This window comes from Mastigoproctus giganteus, chromosome 9 (assembly GCF_048544385.1).
Source record: "Mastigoproctus giganteus isolate SK-2022 chromosome 9, ASM4854438v1, whole genome shotgun sequence".
In the NCBI taxonomy this organism is placed as follows: domain Eukaryota; kingdom Metazoa; phylum Arthropoda; class Arachnida; order Uropygi; family Thelyphonidae; genus Mastigoproctus; species Mastigoproctus giganteus.
In genome coordinates this window covers 40,929,602-40,950,314 of record NC_143583.1, presented here as the reverse complement: position 1 = coordinate 40,950,314, position 20,713 = coordinate 40,929,602, and the positions used below count along the sequence as shown (strand labels likewise).

At 39.2% G+C, this 20,713-nt stretch overlaps 1 protein-coding gene across 2 annotated transcripts in view; it reads right to left on the bottom strand.

Annotated features, from left to right (window-relative positions):
• Window positions 1–9,032, bottom strand: part of LOC150080164 (uncharacterized) — a 150,423-nt gene extending 141,391 nt beyond the window's left edge. For both annotated transcript variants that reach the window (XM_090381804.1, XM_090381803.1), the window contains exon 1: window positions 8,709–9,032. The gene's annotated coding sequence lies outside the window, so the exon portion shown is untranslated. The remainder of the gene's footprint in view (window positions 1–8,708) is intronic.
• Between the last annotated feature and the right edge of the window lie 11,681 nt (window positions 9,033–20,713).

Below are 20,713 nucleotides of genomic sequence, written 5' to 3'. Positions count from 1 at the left end.
AAAACCCTACAACACAAACCAGTGGAAACCATATTGGCGCTGCACTTTATCCAAAATATTATTACAGAAACCAAACTATTATCTTTTAGGCCACCCGAATAATTTAATTCATCTGTAAACATTATTACAGGGTCAACAGCTGTCATATATTGCTGTACTTATATTAGATGAGACCAAATTTCCCCACCAAATTATTTCTCGAATTATGACCGTCGCCATAGCTGCACTACCTGAAAACTGCACATTGGATCTATTGTGTTGTTGTTTATGCTGTAGGCAGTATCTATCTAATTCAAAAAGAAGTACAGTTCATCAGAACTTTCATATCTCTTTCTAATCTTCGACTGTCCAACTGTGGTGTTTCTGACACCGCAGAAATGGTAGCGGCCACTGATGTGAAGGTGTTGACTTGATGTTGTGTCTTTCTGAAAATAGGTCTCAGCTGCCTGGTGTTGTAATCGCAGATGTGTCCTACTGTCAGTAGCCTACTGACATGTGCTAAACATTCCACTCTTCTCTTATTCTGTATCATCACACTCCATCAAAACTGAGGTAGGATAACATTGGCCGGATGTCCTCAATTTGCAAACGTACATACTGTGTACGTTTTCTGAAATTTGCATTTGCAAATCCAATTGAGACCGTGAAGCGTCCAATGTATTGTATGTAAATTCTGTTGCTCTCAAAATTGGCTTTTCTGTCTTCGAAGTAGAAAAACGGAAGTTTTTCGGTAGAAGTCCTTACGATCTTTGTCTGAAATAAACTTCCTCAGTATCAGGTTAAGAATCCAGCAAAAAGTTCCAAAGTTCCTCCACAAAGCATGGAGGACCTTTTGTCGTCGACAAAAATTTATTTAGTTGGATTCTTAATACGAACCCTTAACTATCCACAGAATTTATCCATTTATACTTGATAAGGGGAAAATAAATAAATGGTCCAACATTTATTTGTGAAAATATTATACTATTTATCTTATTAGTTAAATTAGTTATTCACATCTGGGAAAGGTTAATATTATTATCTTTTGTTGTGGTTTTTAGATTTATGTTCCTTTGACAACCCATCCAGTATTAGTAGCATCTGAATGTTATCAGCTGCTTTGGGAAGTCGGCAATATATGAATTTAATACTAACAAGAAAGTTAAACAAAGTTATTTTTATCTCAACGAGGAGGAGGGTTTCTGTGACGTCTGTTCTAGAAGACTGCCTGCGCTAATGAATACAAATTACGTGAGCCACGTTTATGGGTATTTTTTTACTTCGCGGCTGAGTTAGTCGGTCTCAGGCGAGGATAGCAAGGTTTCTTCCTCCCCTCCCCAGAAACTCGGGTTTTTCGTCCAGCAAAACAAGCAAACTAACCAGAGAACATGCGCCATTTACGTACATAATACATGTGAGGAGATGAGATTATTCTTGTGTGGCCCTAACAGTTATTTGACCTGTGACAATTATTTTTTGTTCTACCTTTTTCTTTTAACATGCCGTTTCCTTCCTCCTCAACTAAATTTTCGTAGGTGGTGCCTATGTCTTGAATAAATTCATTAAGGCCCCTGTATCATATCTATACATGTCGGAATATGTTCGGTATACGTAGTGAATGATATTAGTTCGGGTATGCACTCTCAGTCAGTTTGTGAAGATAAAGACACATGTGACGATATTAGTTGGAGTTGTTTTTGTACATCAAATATTAAACTTTCCGAAAATTTGTAAGGGTGAGCCTTTTTTCAAATGCACATAAATCTTGATGTTTGTTCATTGTCCAAATTACGACATCCTGGCATATGCAGTAAGAAAACAACTCGTTCCGATGAAGAGTATATACACATGTACACACCCGGTCAGGGCAGCGTCGAGGTCATGTGCCTCTTTGCAAAATAAATTTTTACGCCAGTTTCTTTCGTGGATTTCGAAACTTACCAGTCCAACACATTCAAAACTCTACTGAATTAGATGGTTGGGTCATATTGCTTTGGCTAATTAAAATTGTTGAATAATTTTATGCAGATCAAGTCCATTGCATATTTCATTTAACACAAATATTATTACTAAATTTGATAACCTGTTATGAGACACTGAAGATCGAAAACGATTTTTTATTAATTTTAATTAAAAAAAAGAACATTCTGCAGTGGTAAAATTAAATTTCTTTTAATAACATTGCAGTTCAGATGATCATCCGTTAATGTAGATCTGCGGCCGTTCTACAAAAAAAGTACGATATCATAACATTCAAATTGTACTTGTTTTTATTTCAACATACTATGCACTGTAACTCCTAACTCCTAACCTCGCCCTTCAAGCCCTGTCGTGAAGGATGAGGATGGTATTTCCGACCTCGCCGACCCTTAGGTACGCTACTGATAATAATAATAATCAGAAAATGATTACAAAAACGGTTGTTATAGTAAATATCGCCCCAGGGGCTCACATCTGATGAGTATGGGCTTGGCACACCCAGGATCCTGAGCTGGATAAGATGCTACATAAGCTTGCTTTCTTGCATCGTATGCCTCTACTAATGCTGTAAGTGTGGACTTGGCACACCCAGGGTCCTGAGCTGGATATCATCATTCTTCTTCTCTCTTCTTGGTGATTCCCTTCTACTTTTAACTCTCTCTCTCTCTCTCTCTCTCTCTCTCTCTCTCTCTCTCTCTCTCTCTCTCTCTCTCTCTCTCAGGGTAACTAGGGAATTTTTTTTTGTTGTCTGGCTTCCTTGCACCATATAGCTAATAATAATAATAATAATAATAAAATAATGATATTCTGCAACATAAAATTTACATAATACTTGCTTGTAATAACGCTTGGATAAAGCTTCTCTTTACCTACATCTAAAACTAATTTTTAAATTTAACAAAATATACATTTATTCACGTTTTCCGCCCTCAACTATCAAATCACATTCATTATAGAATTCAATCATTCTGGAAAAATATTCTCATGTTCTACCTTCCTGTAGCTTTTAGCAAATTTGCAAACGTGCCGAAAACAGTTGCCGGCATCACATCAGTAATCATCCTTCAATAAATCCAATTTAACACCAAGAACCCACCGCTAAAGGCACATATGCACTTTAACGCAAATGAACCAATAAGCTGAAATATCCCTAGTGCTATAATAGATGCTGTTTGGGTTATTACCAGGTTAAAAACTTCTAGGGATCAGAAAGTTCAAGGTTACTCACTGTAAACGAGATTTTACGGAATAAGATCTTTTGGATATGCTAAAAGGAGTTATTATTCAAGGCGAAAGATATTTGTCCACACTGGTTGTCCACGTTGGGTCTGTTCACTTTCGTCGGCGTTCGAGTTTATACGCGCTTTAGCCATTCATTCCAGCACATTTAAAAATTACAGAAATGTTGGTTTTGGTTCTCAACTCTTTCAGTTGTAAATGACTGTCAGCGAGTTTTTTGCTATAAAGTTCCATAGTACGTATAATCATCCACTCAGCCGCCACTTAATATAAGCATATTTAAGCCAAATAAATATCACTCTCCGCACCGTAATCCTGACACCCTCAGAATCTAGGGTTCGTGTACCGTGCACACGTTGCACCCTCAGCGAGGCCCCGCACCCTGCTTCCACAAACTGACTGAGAATGTAACAGATTCACAGACATGAAGGTGTCTGTGAATGCAGGAACCATAGGCCAGAGAATTTTTTGTATGTACATGGTCGGTTTGCCTGTTTAGTGGGATACAAAAAAAATTCAAGTTTTCCGAAGAAGAGGGACGAACTAACCCGGCTATGATGTTAAAAAAGACCATATAAAACTCCAATGCTGACGTGCGTATATGTACGAACATATGCGAGCTATTGATGGAACGCACGAATAAACTTGTTCCTTCATTTTTTGACAACGGTTTTAACACCTGCATTTTGAAAATCATATATAATATTTTCCTTCACCCAACCGATGGATGTCTTTAAATCAAGAGCGATTTACCATCTGCCCCAATCGTATCTTTAATGGCAGTATAGTGGCTTGGCCACTCACTCGTTTGGATGGGATCTGGATTCAAACCCAGATCCTACTAAAGAGAATGGAAGAATTCTTCAAAGGCCTCCTTCAACTGAGTTAACCATCTCAGGAGGAAATTGGGTTTTTCCCTCATTGAGTTATTCTAGGTTTTCAGTGTGCGAACCACGCAAATCAGTCCATGAACACACACTTGTATAGACGTAATACATGACAAAATCGCATGAACCAGAATACCACAGTAACTGGCTCAATATGACTTGAGTAGCTGATGCACATAACCTCCAAAGATGACAACAGTTTAACGCATCGCATAACTCAATAAGGCTTATTTTAATCTGACCGAGAATGGTATATTAGACTAATAACATTATAAAATCCATTTACCTTCATAAATTGGAAAACTTATTTTTCTTTGCAAAATTTTAAAGTTAGGCAGAGTGAATGTTATCTCTTCTGTTAGTGTCATACGAATATGACCAATTTATCCTTCTTAGCTATCTGTCAGAATTATACTGACTTCTATATATACGCAGTATATATAGAATTCAGTAAACATATACATTCCAGCAATTCTACATGCCAATAATGTGTGCGAATTACTTCACTCACAGCTGAGAAATTAATCCGCATTCTCTAATTAAGGCGAAGCGGGTCGCGTTCGTTTCTATGCTGCACGTGCAGTTGAAGTGGGAGGCTTAAAATGGCAAACAAGTGAATTAGTAATGACGTCTTTGTCCAGTCAACTAATCCATTTAAAGTAGCTATGGGAAATTAAACGAAGGGTAAAACAACAGCAGAAATTACTTTGCACCTCGAACGTATTCTCGTTGCTATTCTAATGCAAATTATCGTGAAGTTGTTTAGAAGTGTGTCAAGTAAAAATCTATTACTATTGAGAAAATTTAGTAATTACAGGAGAGAGGTGAAAAGATCTGGAAGGATTTTTTAAAAATCATTTTGAATAACTAATTGTCTTTAATTGAAGTGGAAGATTTAGGCAGGCTAGCATATGCATAATTCGCCTATTGTCTTCACTATGGCAGTCCGTCCGCATGTAACCACTTGATCTAATAGACAGATTTTCAAGAGAATTTACATTTTGTCCGTTTAGAAAGATTTGTCAAGCCTTGACAAATTTCATTAAAGTCGAACCAATAGAAATCCGGCAATTATTATTATTCTTCCCTCCATTAATAACTCGGCTCCCATTGAATGAACTTCCATGAAATTTTAAATTTGGACCTTTTAGAAAGATTTGTAGAGACACCACAAATTTTACTAAAATTGGACTGATAAAAATGCGACAATTATTATTTCTTTGTCCGTCCATCTATACGCATGTAATAATTCGACTTCCAATGGATGGATTTGCATGATAGTTCATATTTTGCTTTCTTAGAACGATTTATTGAGCCTTCCCAAATATCATTAAATCAGACCAGTAGAAATCCGGCAATCATTATTTATTTTTTTCATACATATTACAGGCGATCCATATACCGTAGTAGCTGAAGCATTGGATATTATATAGATATATAAACGGCGCCTCCCTAGCCAGGTGGGAAGGAGCAGCAGTGCATAGCACACGCTTCTTGATTAGACCGGGGTTCGAGCCCGTCACCACCAAATACGGAGGATGCGGAAAGGTCAAGGGAATGACCACTGCATATTCCTGGAGCAATACGGCCTTAGTTGCTAATGCTCCTAAAAACCAAATAACAACATTGGATATTATTTTTGTTGCTATGCGCTGATTGAGGGAATGAATGTAACGGATGCGCAGAAACGAAATTTTATGGATTCATGCATAAAAGCCGTTGCTTTTTGTTCTTTTTTTTTTTTTTTTTGTTATAAATTAATAATTATTACTATTTGCTAACGCACCCGATATGTAACGCACTATTTTTCCTAAGTATACTTTTAAGTCCTCCAAATACGTGCAAATCAAAGTGCATGGTGTGGTTGGTGAGGCTCAAATTTCAATCCTTGGGTCCATTTCAGTATTGTTCTGGCAGTAGGAAATCATTTTCCTGCTTCAGGATAACTACTGCTACTAACAAACCACACCTTTTTTGGCTGGATTACTCACCGATATTTAATATATCACAAATTTATTCTCAATTAATTTTGAACATATTTCAGAAAGATCTCTAACCTTTCTGAAATATGTTCATTAGCAAGTTGAATGGTAGGGTGCTCTGGCTGGTCCAGAGCACCCTAATTGCATAACTCAACACAGAGAACACTGCACATCAGCTTGGAGTGGAACTCGTCATCATTATCACGGAGAATGCTTAAATGACAGTTGTTTGTCATTGAAAAATGTACAAATAGTGTGTAATGTTCGTAAAAGAGTGTTGTCTGTCCTTTTTAACACCAGCACAAAGATATAAAAATAAAACTAGCATATGAGGACCACCTGAAAATTACCTCATCTACCCTTGTGTAATATGTCCGTAAATTGCGTGTGCTCTCTGGTCAGTTTACCTCTTTTGTTGGACGAAAAACCCAAGTTTCTTGGGGTGGTAAGGAACCCTTTCTCTCCTCGCATAAGACCCGACTAGCCCATCCATGGAGTGAAAAAAGCCCATGAAAATTCGTCACGTCATTGACGAGATTCGGACCCGCGCCTTTTCCGCCCAAAGTGGGGAAGACGGTAATTACAACTTCTGTGCTACCCACGAAGACAGCACAAAGAGAGAGCCCGTATCTTTGTCCAATGTTTTTTCTTTTATGGAGATTGACTATTTCGCAGATCAGCTTTAGTTGAGAAGGAGAAAACTTTTTATATCGTCTGTCAATTACATTCCCTGTGTCTGAGAACCGGTTGTACCTCCCTTGTTGTGACAGTCCGTGTCTCTTCTGAAATGAACTGATGAACGATGAAATTACGTGGTCTTCACAGGTTCCAACAAAAATGTAGCGACAAAAAATTATTATAAATATATTAACTAACAAGACTTTCAGAAACATAAGAAGAGAAGTAAAATTAGGGGTGGTTATTTGCCATCCCATTTTTACAGTCTGCGCGGGTAGCACAGTGGTATCGTCACCGTCCTCCCCACACCGAGTGGAAAAGGCCTGGGTTCGAATCCCGTCGATGACGCGAGGAACTTTAATGGGCTTTTTTCACTCCGTGGCTGAGTTAGTTGGTCTCAGGCGTAGATAGCAAGGTTTTTCTCCCCAGTAACTGGGGTTTTTTCGTCCAGCAAAACAGTCAAACTATAGAACATACGCAATTTACAGACACAAATACGGGTTAATGTATTTAATTACTAGTAACCCTAAAATAATAATAATAAAAATAATCCCATTTTTACTGGGATTGATTGGCTGATATAAGACGTATTTTGTGGAATCATGATATAACACGTATGGACTATTTGTGCTGTGTTCTCACCCAAATCCCATACAATAGCAGTTCCCGACTTATGGTACACATTGTACGGTACTAACACGTTTGTAAAGTTGTACATGGGAAGGAAAAGTAGTTTACAAAACTCGTTTTCTTTTCCATGTAATCGTTTCTGCCAGGAGTATGTTTGGAATTTGCTACGAAGTGACAATGCAGGAGATATTTTTATAACAGTGTAAAAAAATACACTGTTATTGAGTTAACTGGGCTTTGGGAAAGGGTGCATGGTTTTCCCACCCAAAAATAGGGAAAACGTACAAACTACACACGAAATGAATTGGCGCTTCATGGCCTGGTTGCCTCGGCATAAATTATAAATAGCCAGCCAACTAAATGATTTTATCATTGATTTCATCATTCAATAAGATAATCTATATAATGCGTGTAGGGCATATTCCACAGCGCCATTCTATAATTAATGATTTATTCAATATTATTTCACTGGTGTGTATTATAGTTCTTCGTGAATATTATTAAAATACCATGAGCATACCTTGAGATTTCAGCTTTTGCGTTTGTTTCTTAACTTTGGGACAGTAGTGTACTAAATCGCTAAAAGTAAGGAGCAAGGTGAAAAGAAAAAAGAAAAAGAAAGAAGAAATCATAATAGCAAATAATTAAGTAACATTAAAAGTTCCGAAAATAAATAAATGTTTATATGTTTGCCTTATTGGAATAAGCGAATGGATTTCTTTTATAAATAAGTTACAACTTCCTTCAGAATTTTCCATGGAAATTTGAGAGAAGAGAGAAATCGTTTTTCGTATCTAAGAAATGACAACGAAAATATTTAGTAATTCATCTACGTTTCTCCAGATAATTCAAATTAAGCCACAAAGATTTGAAGGAAATTCTTTTTGTTGTCTCATGCGTTTTGTAATATTGTGAGCTTCTGGTCATGCCAGTGTGTGAATTATTAACGTTTCATACATGCAGAAACACGCGATTAATCCTTTGAATAAATATTTTCAAAAAGAATTTTCTTCCGCGCCATAAATCGACAGTCGTGTGCTTGAATTTAGTATCGAACAATTATTTTTTCTTTCAGGTTTCTTATTTAAGAAAATCTAATGTATTTAAATGGTTAATGAATATGATAAATCACAAATATAATTAAAGAATATTTATAAAAGAAAATCCTGTAATAAAACATTCCCTAGAATATTCTATTTTTTCATGGTCGTTCACGTGATAAGCAGCTAAAATGTATCAAGCCTTTTTAAATGTAATCATAAATAAATACAAGGTAAGCCTGTTTTATTATTATAAATCATTTTTGGTTAAATGACTCGGAAGGGTTGCTCACCTGTTACCAGAATCCTTCTGGCTGTCGCTTCAATGAACTGCTAAGCCTTATGAATAAACTCCCACATTGGACTCGAGATAGCGAGAAACAGAAGCATATTGCCCTCTCGAAAACGCCTTTAGCTTGAAAGATCTGACCCAACGCTAGCTATTTCGACAGCAGAACATACATATACGTACAGCTTTTGAAGACAGAAATGCTATCTTGAGGAGGAAAAGATAGAAAGCAGAATCGAAAGTTTAACCGCATATCCGTCTTTTACAGAAAACCCGTTTAACCTACTGTTCGCTTTGAAGCTCAGCGTTAGAACACGCTAAATTAGCTTCCAACTGAGGGCCTGCTCGGTTACCATAGAGACACCTAGTCTCATCCTCCAAGCCCATCTTGTGTGTTCTAGCTCACTACATCAAAGATCAATAAAAGCAACAGGGTAAGAAATGCTGCACGCCCTTCGTAAGACGGTTGCTTGTTAAAATCGGTTAAACCAAATATTTCGCATTTATTTCTGTCCAAATATATTTAAAAGCTTTCGGGTTTTAATTCAAAAAAATTGCAAATAAATTGATGCAGGTTAAAAACTTTGCACATGACCGGACCAATGTGGATGAAAAATGTATGACTTATTTCTTTTTTTAAATATTTCAGGAAATTTTCTTTTTCGTTCTGGCCTTAGGGTCTTTTTATTTCACTTATTCAGACAATCGGCATGCAGAAAGAAGTAACGCTCTTATCTGGATGACAATCACATGATTGAATTTTATGATTCAAATGATACATAAAGACTAAATTTGATATTAAGCCTTTGGAATTTTTGTAGTTTTACTTTCTGGTTCTTTAGTAGTTCATTAATAATCATTAAGATTCGTTCCAAAGCTGCTATGAATTAATTTTAAAAGAAATATATTAAATATTCTGAAATACGTTTATTCAAATCATTCAAAAGTTTCGCTGATTTCAAATGACGATTCGAAAGTTCAAAACATCGACTATTTCAAAAGTCTTCCTTAAATTTTTAAGAGAAAGAGCGAGAGAGAAATATCAGAGGACAGTTAATCTTGTTGTTCATCAAAATTGCACCTAAAGAATCATCCAAGAGGTTCGAGAATGTTCAGCACAGTCATCAATTCGCATACTGTAAACAGAGCATTATACTAATACAAATCCTGTTGCCCAACTATCTCCAATAAACCTTTCATCACGAAAGTTAATTTCAGAAACGGGAGCAATGATGCCACTTTTCCAAGAAACTGACCTCTGGAGTGAGTGTAAATGCTGTTTTAATTATACTGAAGTATTTGGATGTGGCGTCAATCTGGAAAATATTTTTATCTGGACTCTTATCTTCCCAGTTGCACAGTTGGTGGCGTTGGCCGATAATATTCGTCGATGGTACCTTGCAAAAGGAGCGATACTCTGACGTCTCCAATAAATGCTATTCCTGTAGTATTGATACACGTTTATGGCTCAGGACCTTGCAATTTTCAGCAGGATAATTCCCCTTGTTGCAAATCTCGCCGTGTGGTGGTGTTCTGGGGGGAAAATAAGGTATATGACCGGACCAGGTGTCACTGGTCCGGTCATATACCTTATGTACCTTATACCTTACCTCATATACCTTACCTCATATAGCCTACTTAGTGCTCCGATTTAAGCATTACAGAACCATTTCAGAAAAATGGTATGATGGTTCGTCCATCGGGGTTGTCTGTAGGAACGGAAAAGTATTTTCGCTGACATGTCGTAATTGGTAGAAAGTGCTCCACGAAGTTGATGTGTTGTATTGAAGAAGATCACGCAGCACGGCCTCCGTAGCCGAGTGGGCAGGAGCGGGAGTGCAGTAGCACACGCTCTTTGAGTAGACCGGGGTTCAAGCCCCTGACTGCTGAATACGGTCGATCTGCCAACCTGCACTGGACCAGCGTGGCAGATTATGGTCCATTTCCCTCAGCATGAATTGTTGAGGAGGCTTCCACCCTGCAGTGGGTTGATAATGGCTGCACTTTACTTTTTTTATTGAAGGAGATCATAAACAGTTGTTGCCTTTCGGTTATCTGTGTTCCAATACTTTTGGTAAAGTAACGTATAAAAACACAATGCATATACACATAAATTTATTTTCACAGAAATGAAAGAAGAGTTTAAATATAACTTAAGATGGCGATCACTATAAGTGACAGTTCAGAAGAATAACACCATTATTCCGGTATAATCAGCTAAATTCAATGTACACTGGTGTGCAAAATTTAAGGACCAGTCAGGTTTTCACCTGCAGCTTCTCATAGGAGTGGCCTAGAAATGGGAAAAGCATACCAAAGGAACCTCGTGAGGTACAGAAATGATGAAGGAAACGACACCGACACAACAACGGAAACAAAACGAAACGGTACAGAGGGACTTTATTCAAAAATGGCAAGATAGCACTGGCTGCTATGATACAGATGCATCACTGCCAAAGATGGAACAAAAGGATGAGGTGGTCTTCATTAGAAGATATGGCCACGCCTAATGTCGATGCAGGTTTTTGCACCGCCTGTCCATACTTAGAACAACGTTGTTGATAAGTTCTAGCTGTAACATCGCCCATTCCTCTGTCAGTGCCATATTCGGCTGGTGAACATTTTCTGGTGGATGTGGATGCTGCTAGGCGTCTTCTCAGAGCGTCCCATATGTGTTCAATGGGATTTAGATCGATGAAAGGGGCAGACCAATCCATACGAACAATGTCCTCACTTTCCACAAGCAGCAGGGATAAGGAGGTGATTATTCCCTTGTATAAGGCAATGGTCAGCTTGAGTACTGTATACAGGTCTGGAGGCCTCATTTTAAGTAGGATGTAGAGCTGTTGGAACGAGTACAGAGAAGGGCAACGAGATTAGTGAACAGAACAAAGCGTTGCTTTTACGAAGAAAGGCTTAAGTTTTGAAAATTACGGTGTCTGGAGACTAGGCACCTGCGAGGTGATCTGATTGAGGTGTATAAAGCCTTGAATGGTTTGAGCATGCTCAATGCTGATGGGATTCTTCCTCTTGCTCAGAATAATCACCTGAGAGGGCATAAATTCAAATTGAGGAAAGACGGTTGTAGGATAGATGTGCGGAAGTTTGCCTTTAGCCAGCGAGTGGTTAATTGTTGGAACAATCTTCCATCTGTCGTTGTAGAAGTTGATAACTTTTACAACGCCTAGCTTAAATAGAGTCATAGATTCAAGGCAGAACTTGACAAACATTTAGAGCGAGGGGATGGTGAAATAAGGATTTTTTTTTTTGATGATGCTATACAGGGTGTTTCAGTTAAACGTTTCAGAACTTCTAAGAGGGGTAGGGTACATCCTGACAACTCGAAATCATATAGCAATGTGGGGTCGGAAATGCTTTCCTGAAGCGGTGTTGTACACAGAAGCACCATAAAGAAAAGAGACCGTAAGTGAGAAATCGTTTTAATAATACATGAAAAGAAGCAAAAGGTACATGGATTAAAGTAAGTGTTCGAAGTTTCTTCCACGGGCTACAATGCACGCCTCACATCTCCGACGCATGGACATCCGAACATTCTGGAATACTCCAGGCGAATTTCGAATTTCTTCGGCAGCTACTGGGATTCTTGCAACCAGCTCCTCAGCATTGTTAACAGGGGTGTCATAAACTAGCGATTTCATATGACCCCAGAAATAAAAATCAAGACATGATAGGTCGGGTGACCGAGCAGGCCAACGCACGGGACCACCACGTCCGATCCACTGTTGACCAAATGTGACATCCAGGTAGTTACGAACATCTCCGCTATAATGGGCAGGGGCTCCATCGTGTTGGAACCACATTGTCTGTTGCGTCGATGCAGAAATCTGTTCGTCTCTCAAAAGTTGTGGCAATACTTGCTGCAGAAAGATCAAGTAGATAGGTCCGGTTAGACGACACGGTAACAGGTAAGGTCCGATGAGGTGATCTCCCATAATACCGGCCCATACATTGACCGAAAATCGAATCTGTGCTGCACGACGTCGTATTGCATGCGGGTTCTCGACCGCCCAGATATGGTCGTTATGCGTGTTGAAAATTCCTTCCCTTGTGAAGGATGCCTCATCGGAAAACAACACTTCAGCAGGAAAAAGGGGATTTGTAGCACATTTTCCAAGGTACCACTGTGCGAAAGCAATACGAGGTGCATAATCCTCCGGTTGCTGTGTCTGGACACGCTGCACGTGAAACGGATGCATGTCTTGTTCTCGGAGAATCCTCCAGACGCTGCAATGGGAAACCCCGACTGCGTTTGCTAGACTTCGTGTACTCGTTCTTGGATTCCCCTGTACATGCTGCAGCACATTCTGTTCGACGGCTGGAGTCCGTGCTGTTCTTACCCTGTCCTGTCAGCTCTTTCAAATGAACCTCTCTCAGGTAACCTCTGGTGCAGTCTTGCAAAGAAATTATGACTGGGAATACGCCTCGTCGGATATCCTTCCGCGTACAAACGCTGTGCGGCTGGCCCACTACAATTTGCAGCCCCGTACGCCAAATGCATATCGGCTAACTCTGCGTTCGTGTAATCATCCATCCTACTAACTTGGCGTTTTTGTTCAAGAAATTCGAAATTCGCCTGGAGTATTCCAGAATGTTCGGATGTCCATGCGTCGGAGATGTGAGGCGTGCATTGTAGCCCGTGGAAGAAACTTCGAACACTTACTTTAATCCATGTACCTTTTGCTTCTTTTCATGTATTATTAAAACGATTTCTGACTTACGGTCTCTTTTCTTTATGGTGCTTCTGTGTACAACACCACTTCAGGAAAGCATTTCCGACCCCACATTGCTATATGATTTCGAGTTGTCAGGATGTACTCTACCCCTCTTAGAAGTTCTGAAACGTTTAACTGAAACACCCTGTATAAGCTTGCATCATGTGCCCTTGCTAATGCTAATGCTAATAAACACGAACTAATGGCCAATGGCACATCGAAACAGACGCACATAGGGAAGGATTACTTCAGTACAGTAGCGTGCACCGGTTACAGTACCGCCTTCCAGTATCTGGAGTTGTGTACGTCCATCCAAGATAACGCCTCCTCAGACGAGAATACCTCAACCGCCATATCGATCCCTTTCAGTGAGATACCATGTGCCAACCTCTTTTATTTATTTTTTTTTTATGAAAGTTCCAAACACGAAAGGTACCAAAACCTATAGTACTTAGTACCGTGCATGGGTTGAAGGAGAAGTATGGGGGAGGGGGATGCCGGAAACTTTGCTCTAGAGACTAAACATGGGTTTCACCACTTCAAGCCTCCAATAAGCAAAGTGGTGGTATTTCACTGGTTGATGAAAGTCATCTACCACCTGATTTTTGCCAGATTAGCTGACGTCCAAAATTACCCCTGAGACTGAATCTACTCTCATCAGTAAAGAGTACCTTAAGTAAAAAGGATAGGTGAAACAGGACCAGGGTATGTCTGCCAGGGGCAAAGGTTGATGACGTTGTAGGGCAGATATCATCTTTTAAGGCACAAAAGGTGACATAGTTGTACAAGTTGGCACTAATGATATCAAGAGTAGGAGACCGGCAGAATTTCTTAACAAGTACAGGTCACTTTTGAAAAAAAGCCGTGAAATAGGGTGGAATTTGAAAGTGTCTGCAATTCGGCCCAGACACGATAGGAGGGAGTATATGATGAGAGCCTTGTCGATCAATTCGGCCCGAAAGATTGTGCAAGGCTCAAGGGTTAGAATTTTTTTCAGCCTGGACTGTACTTGTTAACAGGAGAGATTGATTCTACAGGGATGGGATACACTTAAATAGAAAGGGTGCAAGAATATTTGCTGATGCTATCGAGGCAGTGTTAGGTGGGTCGGAAAACTGCTAGCTTGGGGGGAAACAAAGACGAATAGATTAACAGTAGCCACTGGCAGAGGTGAAAGAGATTCTTGCACTGCTTCTATTGGAATGAGCAGCAGCCTGGAAAACAAGATGCTTGATATTTCAGAGACTGCTGGGAGTCATTGCGGTACAAGTAAACACATGGATTGTGTTAGGGTAGCTAAGAATAGAAATAGGTGCATGTGTACTTGCGTGTACACCAATGCTAGGAGTTTAGTAAATAAATTTGATGAATTTGAGGTATTGCTCAAAACATCAAAGGTATGGGATACATACAAATTGCATGGGATACATACAAATTAACACATGATACAGAAGCCTATGATAGATACAAGTTGATCTGTAACCAAGTTACAAAGGAGGTTAGGCAGGCGAAGGCAGATTACGAGAAATCTTTGGCACGGGATGCAAAGAAAAACAGCAAAGAGTTCTTTACTTATGTAAACTCTAGAAGGAAGGGGATGAAGGGGATTGTTGGGATATCAGAGACTTGGTGTCACACAGATATAAGGAATGCAGAACTGGAATTTGGGGAGTACAACGTCTACAGAAATGATAGACTGGATAGGAAGGGAGGAGGGGTTATGATATTAGTTAAGAAATACATAAAATCCAAGGAAGTGAAGCCAGTTGACATCGCTGGACAGTGCAGTGTCGAGTCAGTTTGTTGTGACATAAGCATTGGGAGATCAAAATTGAGAGTAGGAGTGTGCTATAGGCCTAATGACTCTGATGAATATAATAAGAAACTGTACAGGGAAATAGAGTGGGCCAGTAAATCAGAGAGTCTTATAATGGGAGATTTTAATTTCCCAGATATTGACTGGAATTTGTGGGTTGGTCACTCACACACTAGCAAGGCTTTTGTGGATTTATTGGATGATTGTTTTCTACATCAGCATGTTCGGGAGGCAACTAGAGGGAGGAATACTCTTGATTTGATTATCAGCAGTGATTCTTCATGCATTAAGAATCTGCAGATAAATGAACCACTAGGTGGCAGTGATAACAGTGTGCTGAAGGGGGATTTACTCAAAGAGGTAACACCATTAGGGGTAAAGGGAAGGGTTATTGCTTTCGTAAAGGTGACTACGATGAATTGAGACAGTATTTAAATTCTACACAGTGGGACCAACTGATGATGTTACCAACAGCAAATGCAAAATGGGAAGCATTCAAAGAACTTATCTTGGAAGCTACTAGGCTTTACATACCAACTAAGAAATATTGTTCAAGGTTTAGGCCTAAATGGATGTCAGATGAACTGATGAGGCATATGGCAGAGAAGAAGCGTGCATGGGATACATACAAATTAACACATGAAACAGAAGCCTATGATAGATACAAGTTGATCTGTAACCAAGTTACAAAGGAGGTTAGGCAGGCGAAGGCAGATTACGAGAAATCTTTGGCAAGGGATGCAATGAAAAACAGCAAAGAGTTCTTTACTTATGTAAACTCTAGAAGGAAGAGGATGAATCAGATTGGTCCACTTGATATCGATGGGTCAACTGTTGATGATCCTGCTCAGGTAGCTAACAAACTGAATAAATATTTTGACATTCACACATGAGGAGTTATTTAGCGAGGGGAAAGCCAGAGGTGTATTCAACTCTAGCAGTAACCTAGAGAATCTTGTAATAACTGAGAGTAAAGTGGAGGAGAAATTGTTGAAGATAAACACAAGAAAGGCACCCGGGGTGGATGGAATCTATCCAGTTATATTAAAGGAGGAAGCAGAGGAAGTAAGCAAACCCTTAGCCATAATTATGAGAGCTTCCTTGGACTCAAGGGAGGTACCCACAGACTGGAGATGTGCAAATGTGACCCCAATTCACAAAGGAGGATCAAAGGCTGACACAAGCAATTATAGACCTGTGAGTTTAACTTCTGTTCCAGGAAAATTAATGGAGGTACTAGTTAAAGAAGCACTGCAGGATGATTTAGACAAGACTTCAGTTATAGCTAGGACACAGCATGGTTTTGTTAAGGGGAAGTCTTGCCTGACCAATTTGATTGGATACTATGATGCAGTCACAAAGGAACTGGATGCAGGGAATAACCTTGATATTATATACTTGGATCTTAGAAAGGCTTTTGATACTGTTGCACATGGAAGACTGCTGCACAAATTGGAGCAGTGTGACATTGGAGGCAAATTGCTGCTGTGGATAAAGGGGTGGCTGAGGGGGAGAAGACAGAGAGTGGTAATCAATGGACACTGCTCATTGTGGACTAATGTTATTAGTGGAGTCCCTCAGGGCTCAGTGTTGGGTCCATTATTGTTTTCTGTATTCATAAATGATATTGATGATGGTATATCAGGCTTAATGTCGAAGTTTGCAGACGATACAAAGGTAGGTAGGGTTGTCAAGGACACTACTGACACTATGCTTCTGCAACAGGATCTGGAAAGGTTGAGCAGATGGGCTGAGAGGTGGCAATTGAAGTTTAACATTGACAAATGTAAAGTGCTACACATGGGAAACAGCAACCCCAGAGCAACGTATCAACTCTGTGGTACTACATTGACAGTGGTAGAGAATGAAAGGGACCTGGGGGTGGTTGTGCAGGCAGATATGAAGTTCTCTGAGCAGTGCAGACGGGCTGCAAGAGTAACTCATGGTGTATTGTCAATGATATATAGGAATTTTTCTAGCAGGGATAAGGAGGTGATTATTCCATTGTATAAGGCGATGGTCAGGCCACACCTAGAGTACTGTATACAGGTCTGGAGGCCTCATTTCAAGAAGGATGTAGAGCTGCTGGAACGAGTACAGAGAAGGGCAACAAGATTAGTGAATGGAACAAAGGGGTGCTCTTACGAAGAAAGGCTTAAGTTTTGCAAATTACAGTGTCTGGAGAATAGGCACCAGCGAGGTGATCTGATAGAGGTGTATAAAGCATTGAATGGTTTGAGCATGCTCAATGCTGATGGGATTCTTCCTCTCGCTCAGAAAAATCACCTGAGAGGGCATAAATTCAAATTGAGGAAAGACAGATGTAGGATAGACGGGCGGAAATTTGCCTTTAGCCAGCGAGTAGTTGGTTGGTGGAACAGACTTCCATCCCTTGTCGTGGAAGGTGATAGCCTAAATAAGTTTAAGGCTCAGCTGGACAGGTATTTCGAACGAACGGAGGGTGAAGTGGAAGGGTTTTTTTTTTTTTTTTTGGCTGATGCTGCATAAGGTTGCTTTCTTGCATCAAATGCCTCTACTAATGCTAATGCTAAAGATTTTGTGGTTGTAACCTTTAGAAATAGCATTACAGAACCATTTTAGAAAAAAAATTTTCTTAAAGGATCGAAAGGTTCATAAGTTTTGCACACCAGTGTAATACCGTATTTCATCTCAAGACATTGTTCCCGTTTGTCAAAGGCTGTGACATAACAGCTGAAACGTTATGTTATTCTAATATTTTTTATGTATTGTACTTTGTTCATTTTAACCTGGTGATAATTTTTTTTTTTTTGAATATTTGTAATTGTGCAGTATAAAATTCGAATTCGCTTTCTCGAATTCGAATATTTGTCACCTGCGTGACAAACACCTCAAACGAGTTTTAGATGCAAAGATATTATGAATGGAACTCCTAATGATCTGAATATCCACTACTCAAGGGAGTGGAAATTTCTTTATGTGACTTGTGGGGTTGCTGACCATATTCCTGCTGCGTATGTAAGGAGTAGTTATAAATAGTACTAAAAACAAGCAAGCATATTCCTGGAAAAGAAGTCTTTTCCAGAAATTTAATCTCATTAGATTAAATTCGCATTTATAAATAAAATCAAATAGTTCTAAACTTTACCTGCTAGAACTAGAAAGAATTTTTATGAGCTGCTATTGTCCAACAGTAATAAAACGGTCTCGCTTTTTCCACGATGCCCATATTTCAGCCAAATGAAAGTCTATAAATTAGTAATCCACAAGTGTAAGGCTGACCTGGCTAGCCGGGTGGGTAAAGTGCTTGCCTGGCAACCCAAAGGTCGCGGCTTCGAATCACGCCTCGGGCTTGGATGAAAGTACTGCTAAAATCCTTGGGAGATGCACTATGGCCCCAGAAGCTGATGCGCCAATAACTGGCAAAAAAAAAAAAAAAAAAAATATATATATATATATATATATATATATATACCACAAGTGCAACATGGGAATTTTATTCTAAACTCTAAAAGGCAGCATTCACATCCTTCTGATTATTGGCGAAATCTATTTTATTCCCTTTTAAATCAGATATACTTCACAGTAATGTAATTTAAATTCGAATTCTGCAGTCTTATAAAAAAAGAGCTCCAATATGTTATTCCCATTGTCACCAGGCATAATTTCTGGACTAAATTTAATGCCTTTAAATTTAGTCCAGAAATCTAGTCTCGAATAGCAATACGAGAAGGTTCTGGTTATTCCCACTAAACACATTTAACTGAGATCTGATTTCTTATAAAATTGTTCGATCTCCAGTTCCAATCTTTTACTGTTCTCAATAATGCACAATTTGGAATAGGCGCCTCTGTAGCCAGGTAGGAAGAAGCAGCAGTGCGTAGCACACGCTTCTTGATTAGACCGGGGTTCGAGCCCGTGACCACCAAATATGGAGGATGCGGAAAGTCCAGGGAATGACCACCGCATATCTCCGGAGAAATATGGCCTTAGTTGCTAATGCTCCTAAAAAACCAAATAACAACAACAACAACAATTTGGAATCATCTCATTTAATCTAAAAGTCTATTATCTCTAACAGCAATACATGAAAAATGTCCATATTTACATTAGTTACAATTCAGATACATATAATTTAGTTTATAAATTTAGTCTCTAGGGCGGGGACAGGGAGCTCTTACTATTTTCATCAAGTATAATTTAGAGCCATCTAAAGTAACCATCTATTGGTTGTTTAAGTCTAAATAAGGAGGGATCTTTGCCTATGAAGCCAATTATAATTATAATTATTATTAGCCAGATAGTGCAAGGAAGCCTGAGGCTTATGCTGCACCAGCCAAAACAAATTCTGAGTTTCTCTGAGAGAGAGAGAGAGAGAGAGAGAGAGAGAGAGAGAGAGAGAGAGAGAGAGAGAGAGAGAGTCAGAAGTAGAAGGGAATCACCAAAAAAGAGAGAAGAATGATGGTATTCAGCTCAGGACCCTGGGTGTGCCAAGCCCATACTCGCCGGATCTGAACGTCTGGGGTTATATATGGCTTCATAGGCAAACTAGGCAGACTTCATATGAACCTAAGTCATCAGGCGTCAGTAAATTGCATGTACAGTATTCTGTGGTTGTTCTGGAATATAAAAAGTTATAAAAGTGACGGATGAAAAATACAGTTTTTAAGAAGGGTATCATCATCATCATCATCAGCCATTTTCAATCCACTGCAGGATGAAGGCCTCTCCAGCAACTTTCCAGTTCCTTCTGTTTTGAGCACTGGCCGTCCATTTACTACCCACAAACTCATGAATTTCATCTATCCATCTCCTCCTTTGTCTTCAAGGTTTTCTTCTAGCCCCCCTTGGGTACCATTCGTTATTTTCTTAGTCCATCTGCCATCGTGTCTTCGAGCTACGTGTCCTGCCCAAGACCATTTTAGTTCTTTAGTTTTGATAAGAATGTCCTCTATTTGAGTTTGCTGCCTAATCCATGTGTTTCTCTTCTTATCTAACAGTCTGATTCCCAATATAATTCGTTCCATTCTTCGCTGTGTAGTTCTCAGCTTCTCTTCCATTCTTTTGGTGAGTGCCCAAGTTTCATTTCCATAAGTCATGGTGGGGAGTATACATTGGTTCATTATTTTACATTTTAGACAAACTGAGATATTGCACTTCAGTATGTGACTATATTTCCTGAATGCTATCCATCCAAAATTTATTCTTCTCTTGACTTCCAGCCATTTATCATTATTACAGCTAATAACTTGTCCCAGATAAGTATATGATTCCACCTTTTCAATTACCGCTCCTTCAATCATTATTTCCCTTTCCGTGGCATACTTGTTCATCATTACTTTTGTTTTAGCCATATTCACCTTTAGTCCAAAATCCTTACCAACTCTGCATAACTGATTTAGATTTTCCACTAACTCTTTGGGACCGTGGCTTATGACCACAATGTCATCTGCAAATCGTATATGGTTTAGGTACTCTCCG